The sequence below is a fragment of the Bacillus rossius genome, chromosome 12, assembly GCF_032445375.1.
Source record: "Bacillus rossius redtenbacheri isolate Brsri chromosome 12, Brsri_v3, whole genome shotgun sequence".
NCBI classification, from domain to species: domain Eukaryota; kingdom Metazoa; phylum Arthropoda; class Insecta; order Phasmatodea; family Bacillidae; genus Bacillus; species Bacillus rossius.
Genome location: NC_086339.1, coordinates 7,757,697 through 7,771,347, shown reverse-complemented (window position 1 = coordinate 7,771,347; position 13,651 = coordinate 7,757,697). Strand labels below are relative to the sequence as shown.

At 39.1% G+C, this 13,651-nt stretch overlaps 1 protein-coding gene across 1 annotated transcript in view; it reads right to left on the bottom strand.

Moving 5' to 3' along the window:
* Positions 1-13,651, bottom strand: part of LOC134537243 (zwei Ig domain protein zig-8-like) — a 474,593-nt gene that overhangs the window by 118,554 nt on the left and 342,388 nt on the right. The window lies entirely within an intron of this gene.

Below are 13,651 nucleotides of genomic sequence, written 5' to 3'. Positions count from 1 at the left end.
TATTTACTGCCCTTCTTGCAGCTCCCGTCGTTATCAGCTCAGTGTGTCCGTCTGTGCTGTAATTTTTTTCAGACTGATTCCTTTCAGGGAATTTTCTGTGCTGTATATGATTTTGAATCATCGAATACACTTGACATTGGTTAATTGATGCTTGTTTACTGTGTGTTTGCGTATTTTCATTTTTTTTGTATATTATTAAGATTTCTTATGACGTACGAAGTAACGAACAATGATGTATGCCCAAAAAATAATCTTAAAACAATCTTCCCCATTGCAAAAAAAAAACCATACAAGAAACTAAACAGAAGACGTATTAAAAAAAATTCGACGTCTGACGTACTCGACCAGGGATCCAAACCTCAACTTTTGTCCATAAACCCATGAGTTCTTACCATTGGACAACAGGACCGTTGATATCTCTCACAGGTTAATAGGGTTTAATTCACAGTTCCAACCTTAACATGCTCTGTTTTTTTTTTTTTAATGGAACAGGAATATTTATGTAAAATTATAGATATTTGTAAAATAGCACATTTACACGAAAACAACTGTATCGCTACAAAATATTGTTCGCAGTAATGCTAGGTTCGGATTATCACCCGGGCATTAACTTACGCTTTGTGTTGTCCCAGTACATACCTACAATAGATAAAGTTATTTGTAAACCGTTTCCTGAAAAGCTTTCCGGTATAAACTGCACACTTTAATAATTCAATTATATATTTCCATTGTTAAGAAAATCTTGCCTGAATGGAACACCAACTAAAATTTTTATATTATGCGCCAATTTCAGCAACGAATAAACGTATTTCACACATGCAATTAATAACAAAAGCAATGCGTTGTAAGTACAAAGTACATTTTCTGTGTGACAACTAATCAGGAGGACAGCTTCAAACGGGTGCGCTCCGTAATCACAAGAAATGCACGTGATAGTTAACGGTACTGTAAAGGGTCACGCGGGAGTTCTAAGCTGGTTTAACAGCCCCTTTTGCCCTCTCGTAGCTGCAAGGCTATGAGCGAGTGTTATTCTGGGTTTCGCGACCCCTGGTAGTAGTTGCCTAGCAGGTCTCTGAAAGGCAGGTTTGATTATCCCCGGCTGATCCCCCTTGCCTTAAGACCCAAGTCTGCACGGCGCGGTGTTCCGTTTTACGAGCTAAGGGGGTGTTGCTCGGAGTTTAAGCACCGCGTACCTAGCACAAGACACCGTTAATTCACTTACGAAGCGGTCTGATGTCTGACTCCTGAACAGCAAATAAATGCGGGGGAAGACACTACAACATCAAAGAACATTACATTTAATTAACACGACATAATATAATGACATACAATATGAAAAATATTGTAATATTTTGGTAACGGCGGCATGCGATGACGCTTTGAACAACAAACTACACAGAAAGCGACTCGTGTTGAGATTGATAATGCAACAGTCCAAAATCCCCTGTTGTTAACGTAAGTTTTTTTTTTTGAAAACACGGATTTTAATTTTATTTATTTTTATATTTTTTTCCCCATCCGCTTCCCCCCTTCTGAAGAACAATTCTGCATCCGCCACTGATCATTATGTTTAAATATGTTTTGTTACATCACAATCTGACAATCGATACACCGGCCAGGTAATCCACACATTTTAAGCTGATCATAGTTTCAACAGGAATACCAAATGATGGGAATATGTGAAATTTGAAAACATTGCCTAATGGAATGAAACCGCAAGGAAACTACAAACTCCAAGCGAACTGAAATCGCCATCAGAGCAGTAATGCGATCTGGTTACAGTCGGAATCCACCCGAAAAATAATTTGAACGCGAACGGCTTGATTGGTGCCGGATTACAAAATGTGCCGAACCATTGAATGTCATTTCACTATATGTAAATGGATATATTTATAGACAATAATATGTGTAGATTATTTACATTATCTGAAGTAGTGAAATTACAATGAAGAAAGCATCAATTTAAACACATTGAACGATTTGAAACTACCAATTTTTAATATCCTTTTGGACAATACTAAGTCTTTGTAGTATTTCGGAAACATTACCTACAAAAATGTAAACTAACTTAAATTAGCTAACGAAAAATTCAATTGCTGTCATTTATAATGTCAAATAAGTAGACATTAACTAAAAGAAAAGTTATAAAATCCGCAATTCACGAAACTATTTGAAACTAAGTTATTGCTTGAGAAAAAAATTCAAAAAGGTAACATATGTATGTATATATATCTATTTGGGACGAAAAGAAGATAATGAATCCGAAACGAATAAGCGATAGATAATGATTTCGCAACTTGTACGAACAAATTTAATAGCTTTTGACAAAACTGGCTTGAACAATTTGGGAAAATTATCGATAGAGGATACCAAAAACCAAATAGTTACTAAACAAAAAAAAAAAGTTTGACATCAGCAATCAAAAGAAGAGGTACTGATAGTTACTTAGAGCTTGAAAACATTATTTTTATTCAATTATTATACAGAGTAATGTTATCTCCCACTGAGAAAGAACAAATTAATGATTCCGAAGGCCCCATTGAAAATAATTAATTTTGTTTAATAAATTGTACTAAATAAATCATACCAAATTGTTTAATATATGTTTCCTCACTTAAAAATATGGTTATAGAAATTATGCGAAAGCTAGTTTAACTGAGAAAAAGGAACCAAGATTATCTAAATATCTTTCAGATAGGTTATAGTGGTGAATTTAAGTGCTTAAGAACCAATATGCTTTAAGATAATGTGAAAAATATGTTTCTTGAGTCAGACATTGACTGTATACTTGGGAAAATATCAGCTGTTCATTGGCAGTAGACTTTCAGACACATCCACACATAAAATAAATCTATAATGGGAAACTATTCTTAAGTTGTTTGAGGAAATTCCCATTATAAATTTATTTTATGTATGGCTGGGTCTGAATGTTTTCTATTTATATTTTACGACGTGGATACAGGCAGCTGCGCAGAAACGCATAAGCCTGAAGATATTTCTGCAAAATCTTGTTTGACTTGCGTTTCTGGGTTGGTTTGTGTCTGGTTAGAGCCAATTTCTTTTTACGGGCTGTGGTATTAAGGCGTGCACTTGAGAAAGTCGTTAAGTTGTTCTGCCCTATCCCACTTACTATCTCGAATGCTTTAGAGACCGCTTTAAAGAGCTCAGAAGCAGTAAAGAAAAATGGAAATGCGCTGTTAAAATACGGGAAGCAGCGTACGATTCGAACAAAAATTTCGTTGTCCCAACGAGAATATACTATCTAGTTAGTTCCTGGAATAAAAATAATTTTCGTTATTTAGTAAAATTAGTCACGAAATTGTTTATAAATGTTTATTCGTGGTTACAATATAAATGGGACATTACCATCAGTTGAAATAAAAGTAAATATAAACTAATGATATCCAGTTGTAAATATGTAAATAAAATTTTTTAGTAAGTTGTGTGTTGGTTTTTTTAGTACTTGATTATTATATATTGTCCTCGGGTCTTAAGGGAAATATACTTCATTGTTTCGGCTCTAGGTAAAAAATTTTTAGTATATCTGATTTCAGATTATGTAGCCATGATTTTGAAACGAAATGATAGTGTTTATATGTATGTTCATTCGAAAGCTTAGATTTTCACAGACCAATAGCAGGGAACGGGGTTTTTTTCCTTATGGAAGGCAACAATAAACCACTGCAGGATCATTTGGCCTATTCCGCCTCTGTGACGCAATGATAATATCCCCGTGGCGAAGTTTGGGTTCCCAAATTTGCCCCCGGACTGATGAAACCATCAACACCATCACAACACTATCCATCTTAATCTTCAACAGTTTTAGAGTAGGTTACGAAAGGAAACATACATACAACGCGGGAGTGGAGAGGAAAGCAGGTCACAAACTGAAGAGGGATGAACAAAAACAATAAGACTGTCCATTATTGGAGTCTCTAAGGCAAAGCACTCAATTTAACGGCATGCGTAAATATGTCATTGGGGTTCAGTATTAAATTAATTATTAAAGAGTGATCACAACTTTAGCTAGATTATTAATAATAACTGTTTTTACAGTCTCGAGTTGTGCATTATAACGAAGGGGGAAAGACAATTCAATATGAAAGGATGAAAAATTGCTACGCCCGGGAAACCACTGGATAAAAGAAAATTGGCAACCGTCCCGTCCTGCTAAGAGCTCCGGCCATCACGTCGACTCCGCGCAGCGAAAGGCATAGAGTCGAGCAGGGGGTAGAAGGCGGTGCGGGAGAAGGTATAGATTCGAGCAGGAGGTAGAAGGCGGTGCGGGAGAAGGCATAGAGTAGTGCAGGGGTAGAAGGTGGTTCGGGAGAAGGCATAGAGTCGATCAGGAGGTAGAAGGTGGTGCGGGAGAAAAAAATAGAGTCGAGCAGGGGGTAGAAGGTGGTGTGGGAGAAGGCATAAAGTCGATCAGGGGGTTGAAGGCGGTGCGGGAGAAGGCATAGAGTCGAGCAGGGGGTAGAAGGTGGTGTGTAAGATGGCATAGAACAAGCAGGAGGTAGAAGACGGTGCGGGCGAAGGCATAGAGTCGAGCAGGGGTAGAAGGTGGTGCGGGAGAAGGCATAGAGTCGATCAGGAGGTAGAAGACGGTGCGGGCAAAGGCATAGAGTCGAGCAGGGGGTAGAATATGAGGGAGAAGACATAGAGTCGAGCAGGGGGTAGAAGGCGGAGCGAGTGTTAGCGCGGGGTGTTGACCCCGGCTGTAATGCAGTCGTCTGCGGACAATGGGATGCAAATGAGTAGTGAGCGGTGGGGTGGGGGAGAGCGGTTGTGAGTTCGAGAAGTGCCGGAAGAGGGAGAGGGGGTGGTTGTCCCCTGGTTGGTCGTAAGTCAGGCTCGTGTAATAAGGGCGGCGGCGAGAAGGAGTGCTGGCGAGACGCCAGGAGGGAGTGTGTTTGCCCACGCGACCTCCCTCCGACGCGAGGACCGGAACCGTTAAGGCCCGTCTTCAACAGTCAGAAGGCTTCCTGTGTCCTTATCCGAATGTGAATGACGTCACATTGCGCCCGGAAAACTTCCCTGTCTACAATTGCGATGTCTGATGCCCGAATCTTGATTTCTAAAGTAGTCACCAGAGCGCAGTAAATAGAGAGCGCCAAAATAAATGTTTTTCAATGGTTTTTTTTTAGCATTGTTTTCATGCATTGTAAATGAGTTTACAGCCCAGTTTTCAATTTAAATTGAACTTCTGATTGAACAGCCCCCAGAAGACAAGCGAGTGGTCCGAGGGTCCTATCGCGGACAATATGTAAAAAAAAAATAAAAGTTTTAAAATGCATACTTAGGCTATTTGTGGACCTGTGCTTTTTTTTTCTTTTTCATAAAACTAAAATTATTAAAAAAAAGTGCCACTTATGAAAGGTAGATCCTTACAATACCACTGACGAAGATTACGTCTTTCCCTGGCCTTCCCTGACTATGCCTTTGTCTTGGAAAGATCTTCAAGTGCGTTCATAGCCTTAGTAATTATTTTTTTGCGATAGCTTTGTATTGAATTGTATTGTGGATCAGAAATTTTATCACCGCTGATCTGTCTTGGAACATTCAGACCGTGCCAGAAATGATTCATCCTAATCATGCAGCCAGGAAGAGACTACAGCGCTTCCGGGGAGATTTAACGGCAGGCAAAAACCCGCCCAAGTTTCCGCAGTAAATCAACGACTCCAGTCCCCGAGTTGAACGGTTTGAATAATGGAATGAGTTGCTACATCGCTACGAAAATATTTAAGTAGCAGTTTTAGTTATTGTAATTGATGGAAGATGTTATCGCGTGTTTTTTTTCCCTTCCCCACGGCAGAGAGCCGCTTAGGGGGAAACGAGGAGGAGGGAGTAGTGACAAAGGGGGGGGGGGTGGAGGGGTTTGCCTCCCTCATTCCGCGACGGGAACGTGCGAGCGAACACGGAAACTCGGAGACAGCTCGTTTCCCGCCTCGGAACAGCGCGCGGTTGTTTCCGGAGCTGAGCGGCGACGGACGAGGCGGCCCGGGGACTCCGCCCTCTTCACGCGGCAAGAAGGGACTCCCCCTCCGGGTCCCTCTGAGACACCTCGAAGCAGCGGAGACACGTCACACAACACGACAACCAACCAACCACCTGTGGGCTGTGTCTTGGGTCCGGGCGGCGCCCTCCTTCGGTCTGCCTTCAGTCACCCAGGGGTCTTCGTATCTTTACAATCACCAAGTCCACTAACTTTCACCATCATTACAACAGAATACCCTTGGTGTACTACCGAAAAAATTAAAAAAAAATTCTTCTTTTGTCCAAGTGTGCGTTTTACCTTTTATTATAAAAAAAAATTGGTTGTCTGTAAAGTCGGTTTACAGACGATACTTTAACGTGACAACGTCATTACACAACATTGATGAAATGATTGCATACTTTTATGAATACAATTGAATCATTTTTATTTTAATAATAAAAGAATAAATACTTGAGATTATACTAGTAATCAGATTTTTAAAATACAAGAATAATTAACCTTTATTGCCGAAATTGTTGTAATAAGCAATGAAAACAACATTAACTTTTCACTTCACTTTATAAACAGTCGACGAAATAGTTCACGTGTAGATGACTTGTAATTAATTTTAAAACTGGCGTTTAGCTATAAAGTTTAAATATAATTATGAACAAGTTTTACATATAAATAAACGGTAATCAAATATCTATCATCAATTATATGAATCACCATAATTTTTTAGTCAATTGTAACAACCTATTATTACTGCACTCGCCGACAGCGTAACGGAACAATGAACGTAACGGGACACAACGAAACGGAACAATGAGTGTAACGGGACACATTGTAATGGGACAACGAGCGTAACGGGACACGGCGTAACGGAACAATGTGCGTAACAGACACTTTTTCGTGCGTGCAGCAGGCGTTCATTTATTTATTAGACGTCACGTCAAAAAAACTCTTCTTTTGTCCAAGTGTGCGTTTACCTTTTATTAAAAAAAAAAAAAAAACATACAGTTCTGAAGTCGAAATGCTGCGTAGTTTCATCGAATATTAAGTTTTTTTTTTTTTTAAATTTTGAATAAGTCTTTTTTTATTCGTTGAAAAGTCCATAAATATAAATTGATTTCTTACAGTGTGCAACTGCGGAATCGTATCTTCACATATTCCCTCGCTTGTTTCATAATTTTTTTTATAAATAGTTACGAAATATTTCGCTCTTTGAATGTTTCTTGCAATGCGGAAGATTAATTAAAATTAATTTGATGAACTTAACGCCAATGTTGATTTTCACTTGGATGTCATAGAAAAAACTGAAGAATGGACAACAAAGATGAATACCTAAAACATAATTAGAACAAGACAAAACAAAAACTGATGTTTGTATTTGTAATATCTAAGTAGTAGCTTATAAGTAATTCTGCAATTTGTTTGGTTACTAATGAACTAATTTATTGTAGGTACATTATTATTATTATTATTATTATTATTATCATCATCATCAACACGTTTTATTTAACTCGCTTTTTTGTATGTCTGTTTGGTAAAAATATCGCAATAGATTTTAAACTAACTTCCCGACGAACTAGAGATTTGAGACCTTTAAACATAGCTCAGGACTGGACGACATGATATGAAATGGTAAATTAGTTTTCTCAACGACAGTTACTCCCTACTATCCTTACTATTATCTACTGCATGCGCCCCACGTTTATAGTTTTAAATCTTACAAGTATTTTCATAGGTATGAAAAAATTCACAATCACAAATTTTCAGGAAAATTCTTATGGGGTTACAAATCTGTGTGGGGTCAGGATAAACTATTGTATACTTTTTAGTTAGTTAAAAAAATCTTCGTATATTTAAACACTATTGTATTTAAATAATTTTCTGCTATCAATACAGAACGTTTGTCTCGGACGTCCTCAAAAACCGTTACGTCAGTCACTCACCGAGTTACGACCGCATAAAAAAAATTTCCCACCGCCTTTCCGACATCGATCGAGGCTGTAATGTAGTGTGTATACAGATATAGTTCTATATTTATTTGTGCGGCGAAAAAAAAAAATATATATTTTTTTTTCTCCGTGCTGAACTCTTCGGCGAGCGACAAACAAAATTAGCCGATGGAAGTTTCTGTTCGGAGCGGCAGGGCGTACGTGACCGACCTGTCCCCCCCCCCCCCCCCCCCAACCACCCAAGAGAAGGGTGAGACCGCAGGCCCTCACTTGCACCTACCTCTGTTCCGGCGGGATCAAAGCGAAGTTTCCGGTTAGCTGGGCCGGAAGCCAGGGAGGGCGTGGCCTAAGATCCGGTGCCCCCTCCCCTCCTCCCCTCCTCATCGCCGCACGCGCGGCACGACGGGAAAATTTTTATCTAGCGGGCTCGTTGTCAACACTGCAGTTAGCCCAGCAAATGAAAGTGGAACCAAGAGATTTCTACAAAAGATGAATTTCAGTGCAGTGGTAAAGTCAAACATGCTTAGTAAAACGGGAGAAAAAAAAACAAGGTTTATCGCCGTATAACTTGTGCCTCGCACTGAACACTTGTAGTTAGGTCATCGATGGCAGCGTCTAACGTCTTGATTAAACCCATCCCATTTACTACAATTTTACTGGTGACTCACAGTAAACCTACTAGAAAAATAAAGAAACGTTACCCAACATACACATGATGGGAAAGTATCATTAAGGTTAATATTAAAGTTAAAATATACATGGGTAAATGCGTGAATATATATATATTTTTTTGTTTGCTTACTCACAAAAATGTAACATTAAAATGAATAGCCCAACGCGAAAGAAAGTCTTAATATTTCTTTTAAGTTAAATTTTTTTAACAGCCAGGAGTGTAAGCCTAGCCATTGATCAACATAGAGTAACTGAAAAAAAAAGTTTAATACTCAGGAGTGGGGCGTTTGATGTTAAGTAGAAAAGCACACAATTGCAAGAATCTTCGCATGTTATTCGTCGCTATGTTTGTTACAATTGAGAACCTAAAATGTGAACCTCAAATGTGGACGTCTGTCGTGAATTATTTTTTTAACGATTAAGTGTGTTATTGAGGAGGTCACAAATTCATTATATTTTATTCTTTTCACTTATGACGGTACATTTAGAGGACTTCCAAAGAGTTTCAAATAAACAACCGTCCAATCACACATCAAATACGAAATGAAATATAGGTACATGTGTTTGAAGAGCAGCCTGCGAGTAACAGGCGATTTGCCTAACGGCAAATTCGTTACGGCGATTTGCCTAAAGTCATTTCGCCTAAAGGCGTTTTGCCTAACAGCGTTTTGCCTAACGGCGATTTGCCTAACGGCGTTTTGCCTAACGGCGGTTTGCCTAAACGGCGTTTTGCCTAAAATTAGGCAAAACGCCTTTAGGCAAAACGACACATGCCCCAGCCTGCTGGCGAAATACACCGAGAAGTGACAGGGTCTCTGCTAATGACGCCGTTTCTAGTTTGTCTCCCACCCCGACTGCCGCAACCTCTCTCGCCGCGGTCAGATCCTGTTTGCGGGGAGGAGGGGGAGGATATGTTGTTTACTGCACACTCGCGTGACCCCCCACCCCTCGTCCTAGCTCCAACGTCCAGATAGAGAGAGGGCGGGCCAATTAAAGATAATCGCTCCCCTGATGACTATCGTGCCGCGAGGGAGGACATTTACGCCCCTCCAGCACCGGACCCGGAAGATACGATTGCCTCCCGGAAGCCAGAAACCTTGCTTCCAACGGTACGTTACTTGGATAGCCAAGAGTTGCCGTTAGTTCGTGGCACTGTTGAACTTTTCCAACTTCAACTCAGGGAGAAAACGGCATGCAAGTTATCCATGAGTCGTTTTTTGGAGTTGGGCACTCATATGGTGGGCAGGGCTTCAGGACAAACTACTGTATTTAAAAAAAAAAAACTGTTCAAACTATCCGAGAGGTGTTCTGTAAACGAAAAACCATAAGTTGAGTAGTTTCGTTTCTGTGTTTCGTTTTTAAACCGTTTTATTTTTTTAGTGGAAGAGTGCAAACGCTAAATAAACGTGTTTTCAGAATATTTTTTTTAGGCCTGAAAACATCCGGTACAAATGATTGAAAGCACTTAAGGGACTTGCATTAAACATGTATCTCCATTTCTCCACCGTGTGACGTAATGGTATGGTCACCGCTCAAATCTCTTAGGCTGGGGACACACTATCCGTTTTCCCGGGACCCGTTTTCCGGGTCCTTCTAAGCGGGAAGCTCATGTACTGTTGCTTTTAATGGGGGAGGCCACACTGTCCTTGAAAACAGGTAGTACCGGGAAGCGCCGGGAACATGCTGTCGGTCGTCCCGTCGCCGGGATGAAGGTACGGGAGACAACACACGCATTCCAGTGTGAGGCTACACTGTCCAGTCGTGTGGGTCCCGTTTCGCTTGTAGTCCGTAGCTCGAGACCATGTTTGATACTGATCGTTTTATACAGCTAATCGAAGACCATACCGGTGTCTGGGACATGGCATACAAAAATTATATGGACCGAAATGAGCGAGAAAAAAGTTGGGAAGAGATCGGAAAAGGAATGTGTGCAACGTGGGATAAATTGGGACCACAAGAAAAGCAACAACAAGGCACGTGCATATATTTATTTTTGTTAATGAAATATTCGTTTGACAGAACGAAATGGCACAACTGAAAAATGTTTTCTTTGCATTATGGAGGATGCTGGTTCGAATCCCATTTGGTGAATTCTCATTTTCGTTTTCTATACTTTTTAGAGATCACGCCACATCATTTTGAGAATTACCTCGATGTATCGAGACGTGAAGCCCGCTAAGTATGCTATAGATCGTTTTTAGTTAATTATGTTTCCCGATTTAAGTTCAATTACTTAACTTAATTAATTGTAAAAGACGATGTTTCAGATAGGCCGAATATAAACAAATGTTTCACATCATACATTTATTCATTGAGCATTAGAATTTTTTAAAAGTGTAGATATGCATTAATTTCTTATTATAGATACTGCTTTTCACTAACACCGACTCTATTAGAACATTGTTCGAGCGATTAGTTAAATAAACTGGATCAAGTTAAGTCTCATTTGCATATTTATTTACTACTATATTTACATCATTAACTTACATGTTGTGTTTCAATATTTCTTGTTTGTTTATTAAATTATGACAATACGCTCATGCTAAATTATAAACATACTTAATAAAACTGTGTTCATGTTGTTCTTACATGACAAAAGTAAATCATAACTATACAATCTGCTTGCAAATTAAGGTAAAAATACCAAACAAAATTATTAAATATTACATTTAAGTGTGCTTTGAACCAAAAATATTTTATAATGTTATATTTTTTACCAAACATGGTCAAAATTTTCATGCATTAAACTACAATGATATTCCTGGAATTAAAACATACGTTCCATAGTTTTTATATAATTGCGCGTCGAAATACAGATACAGGTGCAACTCAATTAGGCAAACATTATGTTATTAGCTCAGTTTTATTTAAAACAAACCGTAACAAAGTTTTCATTCAGTATCCTAGTACACTTTCAATCTTAACATCTTCATTTCTATAGTTTAACCCCTACATTGACCTACGAATATACGAAAACCATGGATTATAAAATAAAATTACTTGCGAACATTGCAATGAATGTAACATGTAAATTTAAATAATTTTTGTTAAAATGTAAAAGTACGATTGTTTTTGTTGAGCACCTTTTAAACAACTGCGAGTTTTGTAAACATGTCGAATGCACTGTTTGAATTATTCTGAGTTTCAACTGGTCCTGGCGATCGAGAAAGTGTAGTCGGGCGCAGGTCATCCCGGCAAACGGGATGCGGACATGCGGGTCCCGGGAAAACGGATAGTGTGTCCCCAGCCTTAGTTGTCCTATGCAAGACGAGAAGACGGAATCTTTACAATAACAACGAACATGTTAATTTGTATTACTTTCAAAAAATACCTTTTTTTTTTTTTGCAGCTTATAGCTGATAATGAACAATTCGTACTTTGAGGCTATTTTTGATTTCATCATTTTAAATGGTTCAAGTAAACTTTTCTAACAATGTGAGTTACTTAGTGGAGTGTAGAACCACTTAACCTTTCGTCCATCGTGAACACCTAAAATTGAGCATGTGTAGGAAATACCACTTTCGTAACATAATGAAAATTAAAATGGAGTTTGGTCAGTATCATTTGCAAAATACATTGCAGTTCTTTGGTAGATTTAAATTTAGCGTGACAAATATTTTACAACTTTCATGATGACGTATGTGTGAGCCTACAAGTATTAAAGTTCTTGTTAACACTTTGAAGTGTAATTTAATCTACACATCCGCCTGTGCTATTCAACACGTAAATTATTTTTAAAAAAATTGGTTGTCTGTAAAGTCGGTTTACGGACGATAGTTTAACGTGGCAACGTCATAACAAAACAATGATGAAATGATTGCATACTTTTATGAATAAAATTGTATCATTTTTATTGAAATTATCATTTTTTATGGGTACAAAGAAGGAGTGAAATGAAATCTACAATTTAATTGATAAATTTTACTTTTATTTGCACTCATTAATTCAAATATGTTTATTACTTTAACGAACAGATTATTTTAACTATAACTTTTATACATGATTGATATTTAACTTCTTCCGATCTGTGTTATTCTGTTGAGGATAGGACGATGATAGGAAAAAGCAGGAAACGAATGGGAGTGTTTCAAGTTTCATTTGCCTCGAAAAAGTCAAATCGATGGTTGTTCCAATCGAGTGGAAGAGAGATAGATGCGGCGCAAGCGTACAACGAGCGTAACGGGACACAGCGTAACGAGACAATGTGCGTAACGGGACACTTTTTCGTGCGTGCTGTCGGCGTTCATCGATTTATTAGACGCACGTCAAAAAAAAAAACGGGTGTACATTAGTGTATTTATATACCGAAGCCAGAAGCACTATTTTGATTTTGTTTTTAGAAATATTTGCGTGAAATGACACCAGCTGTGATGGTCTTGGAGAACACGCGACAGGAATGGCTCCAGGAGTTGTCGCTGGAGCGACCTCGCTGGGCGCGCCCGGCGGGCTGGAGACTCGACAGGCTTCTGTCCTCCGGGGAAGTGTTCCAGCGGCGAGACACGCGAGCAGCCGGGGCCTTATCGCCCGGTCGCGGGGGGATGATGCAGGTCTTATCTCCGCGCTTCACGCTTCGCGTCTCTTGCAAACCTCACAAGCGTGCAGACAAGGCTGTCACGTCCAAGTAGGAGGGGGGAAGGGCGGAATGAAAGAAGGAAATAAAAAAAAAATATCTCCCCTCGCCCCGTAAAATCAGGATTCAGGAACATACGCATCATAATTTCATTTCGGCGTGGGTTACCAGTTTGTTTACAAATTATTTTATTTTTATTTTTACATTTGTTGGTGGCAACGTTAGTTTTTATGGGATTTTTTTTTTGGGGCGGGGGATTGTTTTATATCCCTCCCCCTCTTTGCTACGTCACTGCCAGTGGGAGGGGGCGGTTGAGTTCATATTTTCTTCGCGCGAGTTAACCTTGACAGTAGGACGGAAAATTACAAGTCCATTGCTAACAGAATTAACTGGAACCTTTAAAAGTCAATGCAATACGTGAAGATCAGTTTTACTGTTACGGCCACGGGTCATCGCGGTTACATTTTTTTT